The 18,219-nt window shown below is 40.0% G+C and overlaps 1 protein-coding gene and 1 pseudogene across 6 annotated transcripts in view; one reads left to right on the top strand and one right to left on the bottom strand.

Annotated features, from left to right (window-relative positions):
- LPP (LIM domain containing preferred translocation partner in lipoma) overlaps positions 1-18,219 on the top strand; it is a 666,907-nt gene that overhangs the window by 322,765 nt on the left and 325,923 nt on the right. The window lies entirely within an intron of this gene.
- LOC123863525 (microtubule-associated protein RP/EB family member 1-like) lies at positions 3,320-4,593 on the bottom strand (annotated as a pseudogene).

Below are 18,219 nucleotides of genomic sequence, written 5' to 3'. Positions count from 1 at the left end.
ACTTTGGAGATTGGCTGTTTCTCTGCTCCTCGGTGTCCGCAGAAGCTGATCCTCCACTGCTGTGGGTCATCGTGTCTCTCTCGGGTCTCGAGAAGGCAATGGCAGAACTACTCGAGGGCTTCTGAGTCCTCAGAAGACAGCGAGCAGAGCTCTAGGTGCAGACATGGGACTGGTACTGTCATCAGTGTTGTTTGACTCGTGTGATGTTTGCTTGACCACATGACGGTGCACACGGCACTCTGAGCCTCACTCTGGTTCTTGAACAACAGCTCCTGTATTCACAGTGGATTCTTTCACAAGCTAAAAGCCAGTCCTGCTTCTCCTCTGTCAGTCATTTCCACACGTAAGATGGCAGTGCTTTCCTCATTGGACATATTCCCATTACCTTTTCTAGACACATCATGGGGCCGTCAGCCATGTGGGGGCACAAGGCAGAACAAGAGAGCTTGGTGGTTCCTCAGCCATCTTGGCTCCACCAGCCCTACCAATGGTGAAAATGCATTTCATTTCAGTCAACATGCCCTGAGCAGCAGGCATGGAGCAGGCACTCTGGTCTTTGGAGGGAACTGTTGGGAGAAGGAAAGGGAGAAAAAGAACCAAGCTGCCATCTTCTAAGAGCCCATGATTTTAGAAGTCGTACTCCAGAAGATATGGTAGAAGCACATGAATGTGGCAGGCTCTGAGGTTTATCAGAGAACCTTCATGTTCAGCTGAAGGGAGGGGGGCCTTGCAGTTTTGGGGGCCAGAAGGGAGAACAGCCTGAGCTGGAAAGCAGGAAGGTCCAGGTTGTGTTCAGGGAACTGCAGCTGGGTAGTTGCAGAGAAGGCCACTGAAGGCTTGAAGTCTGCTCTAGGACCAGAAGGTTCCCTACCGAGAGCCTGTGGACACATTTGAAGGCCAGATTAACATTCTGGCCTGTCGTTTATAAAGATAATGGGGAATAGTTGAAGGTTCTCAAGCAGGGGAAAATTACAATACATTCTAGAAAAAAACAAAAACAAAAACATAGGAACAAGACCAACTCTGGAAAAATCCAGGAGGATGAGCCCAAGTCTGAGAATTATTCTTCAACAAGCCTTGCTTACTTCATCGCTCCTGGCCATTGTTTGATGTTAAACATTTTTCGTATTCCACCCAACACATACCTCAAGCCCAGTTTCTCAGGAGAGCGAGACCACTGACTTTACAGCTGGGCTCACCTGTCTTATGCTCAAATACTTCTATGCCCCACCACACTGACCCACCCTTTTTTAATGGGGCTTTTCTCTAGTCTTTTTTTTTTTTTTTAATCTCCTAAATTCTTTTTTTTTTAAGATTTTATTTTATTTTATTTTATTTTATTTATTTATTTGAGACAGAGAATGAGAGACAGAGAGCATGAGGGGGAGGAGGGTCAGAGGGAGAAGCAGACTCCCTGCCGAGCAGGGAGCCCGATGCGGGACTCCATCCCGGGACTCCAGGATCATGACCTGAGCCGAAGGCAATCGCTTAACCAACTGAGCCACCCAGGCGCCCTTAATCTCCTAAATTCTTATACTGTAGTTTATACTGGGGAGGTTCTGCTTAGAGCTTTTTACTTAATATAGCTTTCCTTTTTTAAGGCTATGTCTCTGCATGTCTCCCATAAATCACTGCATTTTAATGGGTTATTCAGCAGCTACATTTTTGTGTGAGCCATCATACTGTGCACACAAACTCATAATCACTGATATTTGGACAGGACTTTACTGATGGTAAAGCACTTTCACATATATTCTCACTTGACTCACATATAGGTGCCTCAACTCTGAGACACAGAGTGTATGCTTAGTTTGTGGCTGAGGAAACGAAGATGTGGCAGGTAAGTGACATGGCTCAGCAGGACATGTGACTATAGTGTGGGCATAACTGGACCTTGACTTTTTTGTGTGTTTGGTTTTAAGTTCTAGAACAAGGTTGAGGATGCCAGGATATTTTTTTTTTTTTTTTTTTACCAATGACAACTCAATGAAATCAGTCATGTGAGTAACAGTATCGCTGAAGTATGGCTTTCTCATAAAAAATAAAACACTTAGAAGGTTTAAAAAGCTAGTAATGGTAACCCTTAGATAGAAGAAGTTGAGGATTAGGAGAAAATCTACTTTCAATATGCCTATTCCGTTCAGAAATTAAAGAGTGATCCTTTCTAACTTTTTTTTTATTTTTCTGATTTAGGAAAGCAGGGGTTAATTGGGAGAGCTATCTCATTCTTCTGAATTATCTTCACTCTGGTAGAACTGAATTAGATGTGTTAGTATTTATTGGTTAACATAATTATATGCTGTGAGAACAATAATCACACACTTAAAATATTAAAAAAATATGTGCCAACAGAAGATGATATTTGCAGGAGACTGTGTTGTGTTGTAATTAAAAGGTACTCAGAAAGTCCTAGAAATGTAGACTATTAATGCCCAACTTTGATGTTTCCATTTTTGATACAAAGCAAATTACAAAATCCGTTGAGTCACCTGAATACTTAAAGTAGGCTAGTAGGTCTATGATTTCTCATTATTTAAGCATGTGTTGTATGCTTACCCAAGCCCACCTCTGAATCACCTTTTTAGGCTGCTTTGACTCATGGATCTAAGGGAAAATGATGATATATGTGGAGTATTTGCAGAGGGAGAGGTCCAAAGGAGCTCTATAACTTTAAAAAATGTCTGAGCTATTAAAAATATATTTTATGGGGCATTTTCTTCCTTGTTCCAAGGGAATACTTTGTGCTCTCAGATTTCCCAACTTTAGTTCTGTGTGCTTATTTATCCATTTTTTAATTTGGGAAATTTGGCTTAATTCTACGTGTTCGTTCACTCCTAGCATTTATTGAGATCCCACTGTGGATTAGGCATTGGAAATACGAAGATCAGCATCAATATGTCCTTGCTCTAGAGTAATTTCTAGTCTTACAGAAGAGACAGGCACATAAACAATTCAAAAGGACACCAAAGAAGCACTTCCCTGTGCTACTTGAAGTTATCATGTGACTCACCAGATGTTGAAATTGTTGAAAAGTCAAAAATAGGAATATCAGCATTATACTTCATACCTTTCTAGGGAAGTATCAGGGCAGACTTCATGGAGCGGGGAGAATTTGAGTTTACTTGGCTGCACATGTCATGGGAAGGACATGAAATTCAAGGTACCAGAAAAACAGAAATGAGGAAATCAAGGAATGTTGAAAGTGAATGCCTTGTTTGAGGATGAGTTAGGTTCCTTGTGACATACAGGATATGTGGAATGCAAAGGGGAATGGCAGAAGGAGAAATCACCTGTTCTTTTTTTTTTTTTACTCTTGAGGCATTTATTTATTAAAACATTCTCTGCCAAGATTTCACATTAGCTTAAAATTCAAATCAGTCTTTACATTTCTCTACTGAGGTTTCCACCTCAGAGTATCACATAAAAACACCTTCTCCAGCAATCAGTGTTACCAGCGTCCACACGGTGAGCCCCATGGTCAGCCTCTTTGTTTCCTAGGTGACCCAACTAGATGTTAATACTGCTCTGCTACAGGGTAAAAGCTCCTAACTCAAACTCATTGGAAAAGGGGTGAAACTTCTGCAAAGTGCACTTTAAGAAGAGGTACTGTTTGCTCATGAAAAGAAACCAGTGAGTTCTCTAAGAATAATAAAAGGGGGTATTTTACAGTTAAGCACAAGATTTGGAGTGAAGAATTCGGATGTTGCTCTGCTGGTCCAGGCCATTAATACTCTTCTTATTCCTCCTGTGGGCCCCCTTCATCAGGTATCACAAAGCCTTCATCTGTGGCATACAGAATGTCCACAATCCTCTGCAATACTGGGTCGTTTTCCCCCTCGTTCTCCTGGCAAATCAATTCAATGTTCCTTAGCTTTCCAAAGTAGAAATCTCTTTCTTTCTCCAAGTCTTCGACGGTAAGTTTCAATACGTTGACCTCCTGCATCAATTCAGCTGCTTCGTCATCCCCGTTGCCCACACCAGGATTCTTTCGCACCACCCCCGGGCCAGCCTTAGGGGTTGCAGTAATTCTGTGTGTTGCAATGGGCCTCTGTGGAGCTGCACTGCTAGAGCTGAGAGGTTTCTTCGGTTTGTTCAGAGCTGGAGCAACAAGGGAGGGAGCCACTGCAGTTTCTTGACCTTGTCTGGCAGCTACGGGGTCATAGTCTTTTCCATCATAGTTTGCATCAAAAAACTTCTTGAACCACTGAACAAATTCAAAATTGTCCTGAAACTTTCCTTTTACTAATTTGTCCACAGGAATTATTTTGTCAACACCCATTCTCTTAAAACCTGCTTGTAGTATTTTGAAGTTCTGGATGTATTCATGTTCTAGCTTAGCCTGGAATTTCACTTTCTTCAAGGCAATGGAGCCAGGGAACAGCATGTCCATAAACTGACAGTAGGCAGCCCCTGAGCACAACTGTTCGATCTTCGTCAGATATTCAGCTGCAGAGACTCATTGATCCAGGCCAGCATGTCATGTCGACTTAGGTTATCACTGGTGACTGATGTTGAATATACGTTCACTGCCATCTTCGGCTCTCGGCGGGACCGCGTCCACGGCCTGTGCCCGGCTTCGGTTCTGTCTTCGTCTTGTTCCTCACCTGTTCTTAATACCTAGGTTTCCCTCATGATGCCCAAGGACTCATAGTAAGAGGGAGAATGGGCAGTGTGTGTGTGTGTGTGTGTGTGTGTGTGTGTGTGTGTGTGTGTGGAGGGGTAGCAATAGTGCTTCTGGCTACAGTGGGATTGGGGGTAATTTTTTAAACAAATTTTATAATGTAAAAATATACATTTGTGACACTGCACAAAATGTGTGTATTAGGAAATAGTTTGAGAACAGCTGTGAGAAGGTCAGAGTTGGTTATGAGGAGAATCACAGACCCAGTATGATCATAGAGTATCAGAGCTTAAGTGAGCTTTTGAGGTCATGTAGCCCCACACTTACTTTATAGAAGGAAAGTTTTTCCCCAGAGAGGGAAAGATTATTGTTCAATGAGGCTCAGTTAGAGACAAGATGAATGATTCTCTTTTTCCTGAACCATGCCGTAATGGTTCTCTGTGGATGATAACAACAACCAAGGGACAGTTTGGTTCTTTTTAGCATCTCAATTAGTTTATTCCACAGTGTCTCTCTTTTGTGGTACTTTCCCTAAAAATATGTCTTGGAAACATAACGAAGGAGGAGATAAAGAACATACCTCAAAGGTAAACAGAAAATTTATGACCATATAGCATCTGTGAGTTGGTATATATCTAGACCTCACCCACTGAGCATCATTTCTTGGTAGTAGTGCAGCTGTGCTTGGGTTCAATTGCAATTCTGTCAATTTTTTAGAAGACGAAGGATAAATCATGAACTTCCTCTTTCTTTGTCTCTGCAGAGGCAGAGCTAGAGTGCTGGTCTTCTAATTCCTAGTACAAAGCTGCCTCTTCTTCCCACAAGGAATTGGGTAGCACTGGAGATGGTACCTGGGGATTTAGTAACTTTTGGATCAAGTCGCCTTTGAATTGATCAGATAGGATTTCACTATCCTCATTTATGCTAGTATGAAAATTTTAGAGAGATTTTGGGCATAAGGATAGGGCGGGACATAGTTTGAGAGCTGAGACTCCAAATTTGCCAAGAAGAAGACTACTTGTCTTCTCCGTTCCATGTGGTCTCCTCTCTAGGAAGAGCTTCATTTGCGGGAACTGTCACATCATCAGGCTGAGCTTCCTTTCGTTTCTGAAATGGGCATGGTGACTAGGATGAGCTCCCTTTTGCCGAGATGCAGTATTGTCCTAGAGCTACAAGAAATAACCTAAGGTTGACCTAAGCAACCAACCCGTTCACGCGATTTTTTCCATTTGGCGTTGGGATTGTTAGCTTGTGCCTGGAGCTTGCTTTAAAGCTTTGGGTCTTTGAAGACCTGGAGCACATCATTTCTGCATCTGTTTACCCTATAAATGACATATTTATCTCCTAATTTAAGGCATTTAAAAATGACTAACTTCTTCGTCTATTTGGAAACAGAGAACATGCATGCTGTTGGGTCACATGGACACATCTTTAACTGCAATCCCTGGGCTCCCACACTAAGTTCTTTTCATAGAGCAATAATCTGTGAGGCCAACTGAGAAAGTATTTCAGGTGTGTGCGTGTTGTAGGGAAGGCTTTTTATTAGGAATTCATGTGGCCGGAGGGCTTGGAGACCGTGTAATCAGGGTGGAGTCTGGTGGTGCCATGGATCTTCTGTTCTCTTGCGCTCCCTGTTCTAGCCTGCAAAAGCCATGAGCAGCTGCAGGGGAGATTAATTAGTAATTAAATTTTTAATATTTCATATTACTCAGTTCAACCCAAACTTGCAGGCCACTGGGGGATGAAAGCTGAGCCACACTGACACTCTGGTGGGATGCGGGCTATCCCTGCACGCGGGGACCTTGTTGGTTCCGTGTTGGGCTCCCTGAGAATTTGAGATAGGAGCTGGGTCTTATGCTGTTTGAGAAAAGGAATAGGTATGGACAGTGTTGTCTTCCTTTTCCTACATTCTCCCGGGAAAAACTTGGGAGCATGCTGTGATTTGCTAGGGAAAAGAAACACCAGAGTTGTCTATCTGAATTGTCTGTTTACTAATAGCTTTCTTTGAGAGCTATGGGAAAAGTTGAAACACTATAGAAACCTCATATATATGAGAGGAGCTGGAGTACAATAAAATAAAATGTGTGAAAATACCACTTGAGAAGAAAAACAGATCTTATTATTTGCATGGTCCGCATTGAGAAGATCTGGTTTATTTTGAATTAGTCTGTACCTGCTAGAAAACTTGAGCAGTTAAATAACAACATGATGGGGGTGGAGGAGTGGTTAGCTGACTCAGACCTGCATGCCAAGAGTTTGATGACGGGCAATTAATTTTTAGATTGTATATAATTGCACCTCAATAACATTTATACCTCCTCCTTTTTTTTTTTTTTAGAAGGTGATGCTTCTGTTTGTGTCATATGTGACAAATAATAATAAAGTTAGCTTTTAATCTTTGTTTTGAGTGCCATGAAAATGTAACATTTTCAGAGTGGAAATTTAGGCCCAAAATATACCTTGGATTGCACCTCTACAAAACTTTGGCACAAAAATTTCATTTCACCTGCCCCAGTGTCAGAATGTGCTCCTGGTGTCTGGTGTAGTTTAGCTCCTAGCAGTGATGGGAGAGGGAGCCAAGTGGACCACTGCTGCTGAGCACCATGGGAAAGCCAGGCCTTCTAGAGCCTGGTGTAGTGGTGGGAGGGGGGGGGGTCATCTCTGGTACCTTGGCCATGGTCCCTGGGATAGCCTTTAACTGATTTCTTTACCAGACCTGGATGAGTCCTTGGCTCAGAGGTGATTGTCTTACATGACACCGAACCTCTCAATCCAGGCCTTGGTTTAAAAAGAAACACACAAAGCTGGCTGTTGATTTTCTCCCATTTTCCGACAGCATCTTAGTGAAAATGATTAACTGTGTCCATGCAGAAGCACACATTGTATTTGCAAAATTAAAGAGCTTTCTTGTCAGGACTGGTTTCCCTATTTCTCTCCTCTTCTCCCACTGTTGAAATATCTATTTTGCAAGTAGCCTTGGTCTGAAACCCCAGGGTCCCCCTGCCCACACACCTTTTTTTTTTTCTTCAATTTAAAAGAAAATAAACAAGGGATGCCTGGGTGGCTCAGTCATTAAGCATTTGACTTCAGCTCAGGTCATGATCGCAGGGTCCTGGGATCGAGCCCGCATCGGGCTCCCTGCTCAGCGGGAAGCCTGCTTCTCCCTCTCCCGCTCCCCCTGCCTGTGTTCCCTCTCTTGCTGTGTTTCTCTCTGTCAAATAAATAAATAAAATGTTAAAAAAAAAAAAAAGAAACAACAAAATACAAATTCAGCTATATTTTTTACTTAAGATGATTAGACTTTACTGTGGCAAGTACATATTGAGTTTTAAGAGAAAAAGGTATACCTCAGAGAAGATACGGTCATTGTTTTGTCCATTTTATACGCTTCATAGCCAAACTAAAGTATAATGATGATAATGATGGTCTCTCTAGACAGAAGGTTGGAGGTGGTTAATAACCAATCCTACATATCACCATTTGTCAGGGTGAGTAACTGGTCTGTCCTCCACGCAAAATATCACATTGGCCTATAACTGCTAAAGTTCTTTTCACACCGTGGGAAAAACTACCAGGGAAGTCATGCATTGCCTTTCAGGGAATCTATTAATTACAAACATAAAACCATAGTTTGTTGTGTTTCTTAGTTTGAGCATATTTCCTTATAAAGTTCTAACCTGGAGTTTTATTGAAATAAAAGATTTGGGCACATACTTCTTTCTATTGAATCAGCAGGTATAGATTTCATTAGTAAGTACAGACAGGACCACTTGTGAATTTTGGAATTTGTCTCTCTGCTTTGGTCCCTCACCCAAATGTGCCCCTCAGTTACGCTGAGTTAAAGGCCGCAGAAGGGAATCGGATTGTGTTTTGCTGTACCGAATCACACATTGCTTAAATGGAAAGGAAGTCATCTTCCAACAGCACTCACAGAGTATAGCTTACTGAGACAAGATAATAAAGCTGGAACAGCAAAGAAACAATTGTGATAAATACCAGACTATGAAGTCCTTGAGACAAGATTATCTTTTGTTTCCTGGTACACGAGAGACAGACAAATTCATATTTACTGATCAAATGAGTAAATGTTGTCATCAAGTCCAGTAATGATGTAAGTAACCACACCCTAGGAGTCTGCCAGAGAATCCAGTCTAGATTTGACATTGGGCTAGTGCATAGTAAAGGTACTGTTGCTTTCTGATTTTTACATAGTGGGCATGCATTTGCATCAATACAAAATAAGTACAACCGAGGCAAGTGAGTTTTGTTAAGGACAGCTTATTGATGGCTGCTGATTCAGCTAGCATTTCTAGCTTTATCCCCTGGATTTCATTTTAACACTTGAAGGCAGTGCACTTGGTTGAGAAGAGGATATTATCTTAGGTTATGATTCAATATACTACCATTCTCTTAGTATTGGGATGGTATAAAAAAAATAAACATCAAGTTATTTTCTGTATCCTCTTTAGAATTGCTGAAATGAGGAAACCATCATATTACTGTTTCCTAATACAAAGATCAATGTGATAAATTCTTTGAATTCAGTGATAGGAGACAAAAGTTACCTGAATGATGAATTGATAGATGTTTCCTTTCTTCAGGAAAAAAAAAATGCAGAATTATCATATGACTCTTGCTTGGATTTCTATGATTCAACTTCTCCTTCCTTTACCACATTGTTTCTGATACCTCCTCACCAATATTTGAAATGTCATAAATAAATGCCAGTTATAAGCCATTTCAAAACTAATGACTTTCCTAAATCTAACTCATGCTTTTTACTTCTTTTTTTTTTTTTTAAGATTTTATTTATTTATTTGAGAGAGAGGGAATGAGAGACAGAGAGCATGAGAGGGAGGAGGGTCAGAGGGAGAAGCAGACTCCCTGCCGAGCAGGGAGCCCGATGCGGGACTCGATCCCGGGACTCCAGGATCATGACCTGAGCCGAAGGCAGTCGCTTAACCAACTGAGCCACCCCGGCGCCCCTAACTCATGCTTTTTAAGTGAAAATAAGTTCTGTATGTATGTACGTATGTGTGCCCATAAACATCCTTAAAAATATGTAAACTTCAGACTTTTGAATAGAGATCATTTAATTCTAAATGGATTCTTTGCTTATATTGATGGTAAACAATGTCTCCATTAAAGTAACATATTTGCTGATATAAATAAAATATAAGATTTAAAGTGAGCCAAAAAGATAGAATATTTATTTGTCTCTTTTAAGAAATGTGGTGTTTCAGAAAGCTTGAAGGACTAGTAGTTATATGCATGAGGCCATTACCTGAATCATTTGTGAAGTGTTTTAAACTCTTCCTAATTTCATCTTGATAATGTAGTACTTACATGAAAGTACTGGAAAAGGCTGCTTCCTAGATGCTGCGAGATGTGCTAAGCTCCTTAGCGATAAGGAATCTTCTTGGCTCTCTCTACCCCGCAACCTACACAGAGTGATGTTTTATTTCCCAAATGGCCAACTTATGTTAAATTGATCCTTACCCAAGCAGTCAAAGTCAGGAAATGGTTTTTATAAACAGCATCCTGGATGACATAATATTCTATGTAATACTAATTTTAAGGCTCCTTTTCTCATCAGGCAACCTAGCATAGCTAAACGTTAACGATGTTTAACTTTGTTTATGGGCAACTCTATTTTTACAGTCACTTGAGATCAGACCTCACAAACAGCAAGGGGAGGAATAAAAAGAGAGAGAATTAGGGTGGTCTGCTTGCAGCTGTGTTAGAACAAGTTTCCTGAAGTACCTTCTGAAGGAAGGGTGTGAACGGATATGTGTCATGCAGACCATCACTCCTCTACCACTGTCCATCATATCAGATGGGCAAAAGAGAAAGAAACAATAGGACTTACTGCTGAGATGTGAGAAAAAGACTAAGATGTATCTTGAAAACTGGGACTCATAAAGGGTGGCTTTATGAGCAGGGAAATGGGATTCAAGAACGTGGTGGCCATTGTATATGATTTTCCAAGCTCTCTCTTAATTTATTGATTGGTTTGTTCACTCATTTATTCATTTTTTTCTTTTGTTCATTGAGTACTAAATTGAATGTAGAATTTCTATTGAGAAATATTAAAGAAGGCCTGAGTGAATGGAGAGACATCCTGTGTTCATTGCTTGGAAGACTTAATATTGTTAAGATGATGTGCTCCCCAAATTGTTGTACAGACTCAAAGTAATCCCTATCAGAATTCTAACTTTCTTCTTTGATGAGCAAATTTTAAAATTCATGTGAAAATTGAAGGGATCAAGAATAGACACAAACAAATTTTAAAATTCATATGAAAATTGAAGGGATCAAGAATAGCCACAACAATCTTGGGGAAAAAAAAAAACACAAACAAACAGTAGAAGACTCACACGTCCCAATTTCAAAACCTATTAACAAAACTATAGGAATCAAGCAGTGTGGTACTGGCCTAAGGATATGTGTAGATCAGTAGGATGGCATCGAGAGTCTAGAAATAAACCTTTACACTTATGACCAACTGATTTTCAACAGGAGTTCCAAGACATTCACTGGGGAAAGAATAGTTTTTTAACATATGATGTTAGAACAACTGGATATCCACATGCGAAAGATTGAAATTGGACTTCTACCTCAGATCAAATACAAAAATTAACTTATATTGGATCAGATGTAATATTAAGAGCTAAAATTATAAAATTCTTAGAGAAAACATAGGAGTGATTTTCATGACCTTGAATTAGTCAGTAACACCAAAAGCACAAAGCAATTGAAGAAAAAACAGATACATTGGACTTCTTCAAAAGTAAACATTTGGGGGCACTTGGGTTGTGCAGTCCCTTAAGTGCCTGACTCTTGGTTTCAGCTCAGGTCGTGATCTCAGGGTACTAGGATCAAGCCCCGTGTCCGCTCCATGCTCAGTGTGGAGTCTGCTTGAGATTCTCTCTCCCTCTCCCTCTGCCCCTCCCACTTATGCTCTCTCTCTCTTTCTGTCTCTCTCTTCTCTAAAATAAATAAATAAATAAATAAATCTTAAAAAAAAAAGTAAACACTTGTGTGCCTCAGGTGACACCATCAAGAAGGTGAAAAAACAGCCCATGGACTGGGATAATACATTTGCAAATCATATTTCTGATATGGCCTATATTAAGATTCTTACAACTCAAGAAGACAGATAATCCAACTAAAAAATGGACAGAGGATCTGCATAGATATTTCTCTAAAGATGCAGAAGAGACTAACACACATAGGAAAAGATACTTGATGTCATTATTCATCTGGGAAATGATCAAATGAAGCCACAGTGAGATACCACAATGAGATGCCACTTCATACACATTAAGATGATTGTAATCAAAAAGACAGACAGTAACACATTTTGGCAAGGATATAGCGAAATTGGAACTACCATATATTGCTGGTTGATTGTAAAACAGTGCGGCCACTTTGGAAAAAGTTTAGCAGTTCCTCAAAAGATTAGACATAGAGTTATCAGAAGACCTACCAGAAGTTCTATTTCTTTTATATCCAAGATAATTTGAACATATCCACACAAAAACCTGTACATGAATGTACATGGAAACATTATTCATAATAGCCCCAAAGTGGAAATAACTTTAAGTATCCACCAGTTGATGAGTGGATAAATAAGAGGTAGCGTATCATTGAAATTGATTATTATTTAGCCATAAAATGAAATGGAACACTGATACATGCTATGACATGGATGGACCTTGAAAGCATTACGCTATATGAAAGAAGCCAGACACGAAAGACTTCATATTCTGTGATTCCATTTATATGAATAGGCAAATCTATAGACACAGAAAGATGGGTTATCAGTGGCTGGGTGAAGGGGAGAATAGAGAGCGACTACTGATATGTATGGGAGTTTTTTTGAGAATGATTAAAATATCCTGGAATTAGGCAATGATATTGATTTCATAGTCCTTGAATATGTTAAGAACCACTTAACTTTTACATTTTTAAAGTGGATTTTTTGGTATGTGAATTACATCTCAATTGAATTTTTTTTTTTTTTTAAAGCTCTGTGTTGAACAGTATGCCTGGAATACCATTATAAAATTGTGCAGGGCTCCTGCCTTAAATAAGCTCACCATCTATTGGGAGAACACAGACTGACAATTATAGCAGAGTATTCGTCCTAAGGAAGAAGCACTTATAGGATATTGTTTCAAGAAGAAGAGGTAGTAGAACTTTGCCTGGATATCATGGAAGCTGTTTCTGCCTCCTGTTTTTACTCAGATAGGAATCTCTGCAAGTAGGATGAGACTTCTGTGCAGCTCCAGAGAGCAGAACAAGGATCGGTATTTAGAAGCTGAGAAAAGCAATCAGCAATGCAGCATAAGGAGAATGCCTTTCTAATAGTAAGGGCAAAGTAGGCCACCTTAGAAGATGGCAAGTTTGCCTTCATTGGGGGCATTTGAAATGATACTTTGGCATTTACCAAGTGCATTTTCTTAAACTCTCTAAACCTCAGTTATGAATCTGAGTTAATAACGTATCTCAGAATTGATATGAGGACCACATGAAGTAATGGATGTGTGTCTAATGTGTGAAGACACTATCTTGCATGTAACACTGTGATCACTGTCGCTCTCACCACCATCATCATTATCAAATGAATTTTGGCAAGAATTCTGGGAAAGGAATTCAGGCAACAGATGGGAAAAATTGATTTGAATGATGCTAGTATTTCATGGTACTCTCATTCTTGGTTACAGGACTTGGAGTTTTCTGTTCCCTGATATAAAATTTGGAAAGAAATACAAAAGACCTTGATTCTATTCCAGGTCCTTAAATTGACTATTTCTGTTCCTACGACAAACTACTCAGCCTCAATAATGGCTTTGTGCTGTTCCCCATGATAGCTAGTACAGATGTGTGATTTACTAGAAGTGTTACTGACAAGAATCTCCAGTGACCTTGGAGATGGTCTTTGTGAATATCAATAGAACTCTGGTTGACACTGAGAAGGTTTATAGGTGAGACACTGTGAGGGTCAAACAGAAGTAGGATATTTCCTCAACCTTGCAAAGAATATGTCATCTCTTAAAACCAAAAAAGTGAAACAACTTAGTTAGACTTCTGGAATCAATTATTTAAGATGTCATCAGAAGTCCAGAATTTCTGTGATTGGCCAGGATGTCTAGTGGATAGTTACTACCTCTCTCTGGGTCTGTTTCAATATCTGTAAATTGGACTTGAGATGATTTCTTATGGTGATTCTCACTTTGAGTTGGCATGGCTTTTGCCCTGAAAAACTGTATTGATTTTCCTCTGTCTTTTTATTATTTCACTATAGAAGATTTTTTTTTTTTAAAGATTGGGTTAAAGTTGATGGAAGTCATTATGTGCAACCCGAGGGAAGTTTCTGCAAACTGAAAGACCAAGTTCATGTTTTTGGTAAGATAATTTGAACCCAAAGTCATGGTGTTCAAGGTGATTTGTAGCCTACCTTGTAGAGTTTAGGAATATTTGAAAGGCAGTATATTGCTGTCCGTGAGCCTTTGTCCAGTCCTTTTAGTTATTTCCATGGCTTCTAATGCATAGACTCAAAAGCCAAAGCTAGAGCAATAACCAGTCTTGTCCTTTCATCTGGCATATGCATGAATCATCAACATCTGTTTCTGTGCATTACACCATAATCCCTCTTGTAATTGAGCAAGGTTCATTTTAAAAACAAAAATCATGACTTATGAACTTGTCACAATTTAATAAGCCTATCATTGGGCTCTTGGTGTAATTTATTCTCATTATATCTCTCGACTGCACAGAGACTAAAGCATGTAAAACTATGGTCGAGTTGTTGTTCTTCAGAATGCCCTGGAGGGCTTGTTAAGTGCAGATTGTTGGACTCCACCCCCTCAATTTTTCCAGTGGGGCTCAAGAATTTGTCTTTCCAACAAGGGCCCATATGGTGCTGACATTGGGACCACACTTTGAGAACCTTCAAAGCTGCTTGTCAACCAATTGTTTCATAAGCAGCACCTTCTTCCTCCTTTCTTTCATCTCTACAGCTGTCTACCCTTAAGGCTCTGCTCTTGTCAACAATGGACACTAGTCTAATGTCTTCATTTTCTGGAGGAGGAAACCCTAACTTAGAGAAGTGTCTTTCTCTTGTTACATAACTTGACAAACCTTGGCAGATTTTTCTGTTGTTTCATTGAGAATGATTTGCAACTGCAATTCTTTGACTCAACATTTAGATTTAGAAAACTAGAATTCCAGTTCCAGCTCAGTTGTTTTTTCTTGGAACTTCGTGTTCCTCATCGATGTGATAGGAATACATTCTCTGCTTACCATACAGGGTTTTGTGAGTAGTCAATGGCACACTGTGCATTAAGGTGCTTTGTAAATTATGAAGTGCTATGCAAATATTTTTCAACCTCATTCCAGTTATCAGATGCAATATCATGTTAAACATAAAGTATCTTATGGTAGGCACATCCTTTCCCCGCTCATCTAGGGTAAATACCATCTTTTCTAACTTTTCAGGAGGAAGTAGTACAGTATAAGCTTGTCACCTTTTGCATCCTTTCATTTCCTTCCCATGTTGATTTCTCTCCTAATGTGCTTTAAAAATAAGCAGTTAGAACTTGTCATTTAACTATTTATGCATCTTAATACATACATGTATGTAAGATGCAGTCACATGCATTTTCACATTATGAATTTTTCTCCGAGTATCCTGGTATCCTGGTAAGATACCCTACAAGTCACATTCATTAAGAATAAAGTAAGTGAGTTGCTATTTTGCTTGAAATTAATCTTCTTTGGCATTTGCACTGGAAAAAAAACTGAGTTTTGCCAAGAGAAATGGATTCTCCTCCCAGTTCTGCAATTAACAGGTTGTGTGAAAGAAGTCAGTTCCTCTCTCTAAGCCTCAGGTCCCCATTTGTAAATGAGGCTAGTTCTTACTCATTCTTTCCACTCTCAGTGTCTATGATGTTGGAGTTATAAGGCAGTTTTTAAATTATGTCCCTCATTTTCCTGAGAAACAGTGATAGAGTGTGCATGTTGACCTGGGTCTGTTTAGTAAGATATTTTCCCTTTCATGCCTGAGGCCTAACTGACATCTGCTTTTGTCTTGATGCACTAAAGCTCCCCCATACCTTTCCTTCAAGATATGGCTAGTCTCTAGGGAGACATCTCTGGGTTCTTAGGGATGTGTTTCTGTTGGTACAGTTGGAAATAGAAGAGGACTATGTTCTTTTTTGGTTCCCTGGGATGGGTTTGTTAGGGCTGGGGTGGTAGTGGCAAAAGCTTTCATGTTTTTAGTGACCTTTTCTGTTCAGTAATATTCAGAGGATCTCCCTTATTAACACATAGTAAAAAGTATTGATTCTCTGTTGCTGTGGTATATAGATTGTTTAAAAACCTAGCAGCTTAAAAAACCCATTTTCGCATATTTTTCTGTAGGCTAGGAATCTGGGCATAGCTTAGCTGGACCATCAGTTCTCTCTCAAGTCTGCAATTAGGCTATTGTTCCAGAGTCTACAGTCTCATCTGAGGGCTCGACTGGTGAATGATCTGCTTCTAAGCTCAGGGAATTGTTGCCAGGGTTCAGTTGCACCTGGGTTGTTGGACTGAGGGCCTTAGCTTTTAGCTGGCTCTTGACTAGACACTCCCCTCAGCTCTTTGCCTTATGGACCTCTACAATATGACAGCTCATTACATTAAAGCATGGAAGCTGGGAAAGCAAAAGGTAGAGTCTGCTCATGAGATATAAGTCAGAATCATTGGTAACCTAATTGTGGAAGCAGCAGCCCATCCCATTTACTGTGTTCTTTTTGTTAGAAGTAGTGATTAAGATCAGGCCACACTTAAGATGAGGGGGTTATGCAAGGCTGTAAATATCAGGAAGTGGGGATCATCAGTGGCCATTTTGGAAACCTGCCTACCACAGAACAGGGTACCACTTGTGGAATCTGGTGGATGTGTGAAGTTAAGGACTAGAAGGAGCAGATGAGGTATCAAGAGAAGAATAAAATCTGGAAGAAATTAGAGGTTATGAAAGGCTCTAACAGATGTAGGAGGAATTCCACACTCTGAGAGCATTAGAGCTGGATTGGGTTTTAGGGGTCTTTTGATCTAACTCATCTCATTTTCTCAAGGAGTCCAAAGCTTATAGGGGGCCTTGATGAAGCCACGGTGATTGTATCTGAGCCAATTAGACCAAAGTCCTCAAAATCCTTTCTTTAGATTGTCAGCTTGTTATAATGGAAATAACTCCAGACTGGGAGTAAAAGGATTTGTCTTTATAACTTTTGATTTGCTTCTGGGTAGCTGTGTGACATTGATCAAGTTAATTCCTTGAGATATGGTTATTCAGTCTAACATGAAGCTGTCATTTGTCATGTATATTTATTTATGTTTCATGAACACATTAGCTCTTGTTGGTGAAAATTCTTTATAAACTTTATCAGCCTTTAGAAGAAAGCATGTTTTTGTTGAAATTAATGATGCATAGTTTGAGGCAAAGCAAGCACCTCCTTTTGCCACAAAAGATGAGTATCCGTTCATAAAGATACAGATACTTTTATCTATTTCCAAATCTGTGTAAGTCATCTATTGGTACATGATGAACTACCGAAAAACATAGTACTGTTTATTTTACTCATGAATCTCCAACTTTGGTGGTGTTCCATGAGGATGGCTTATCTCTGCTCTGGGAAACCAGCTCAGGTGGCTTGACTCGGGGGTGGATAATTCACTTTCAGGTTAGATGAGTAATGGTCAGTAGGCTGTTACGGGGAGCTTGGCTGGAGCTGTGCGTGTGGAACCATGGTTTCTCGCCATGTGCATCTCTCCACCGGTCAGTGGGGGCTTCCTTGTAACATGATAGCTGAGTTACAAGAGCAGATGTCCCCCCAAAAGATGGTAGAAATCATGCATTTTTATGACTTAGCTTTAGAAGTCACATAGAGTGCCATTTCCACTGTATAGTGTTGGTTGAAGTAGTCACAGAGGCTTGCCTAAGTTCAAGGACAGGGGACATAGATCCCATCTTTTGATGGGGTTGTGGCAAGGTTCTAGAAAAAAATGTGAGCAAGAGATACTGTTGTGGTCATTTTTGGAAAATACAACATGCCATTGTATTGCATTGTATTCTCTCATGCTGAAGTTGATCATATCATATGAGAATGGTTAATGTTATATGGGTTTCTATTATTAAGTACTTACTAAGTGCCAGACATGTTGTAAGTTCTATAATTCCCTTAGAGTTCACTTAATTCACCCTATGAGTTAGTCATTATACCATTTTCACGGATGAGAAAACCAAAGCACGTAGATGTTAAGTCAGTTGCCTAAGGTCAAAGCAGCTCTTCAGTGGCAGAATTCAGATCTAAATCCAGTTGACCTAATTCTGGAGTCCCTACATTTAACCCCTCTGCCATGTTGCCTCTGTGTTCTCATCTGTATCTATATCTCAAATCACGTGCATGCCATTCTCTTACCCACTCCTTCTGCATCCCCATCTCTGTCTATTGTAGCAAGAGTGAGTGGAGAGGGAAGCAGACTGATGAGGGAGGAATCACATGCAGGACTGGTAATACCTGTGGAAGGGATGGGCTGAGCCTGCCCGTAGG

The sequence above is a fragment of the Mirounga angustirostris genome, unplaced genomic scaffold (genome assembly GCF_029215605.1).
Source record: "Mirounga angustirostris isolate CCGP_5_RB_7025 unplaced genomic scaffold, mMirAng1.0.hap1 SCAF_1, whole genome shotgun sequence".
Taxonomy (NCBI): Eukaryota; Metazoa; Chordata; class Mammalia; order Carnivora; family Phocidae; genus Mirounga; species Mirounga angustirostris.
The sequence above is the reverse complement of the archived record's forward strand: the minus strand, read 5'-3'. Positions and strand labels throughout refer to the sequence as shown.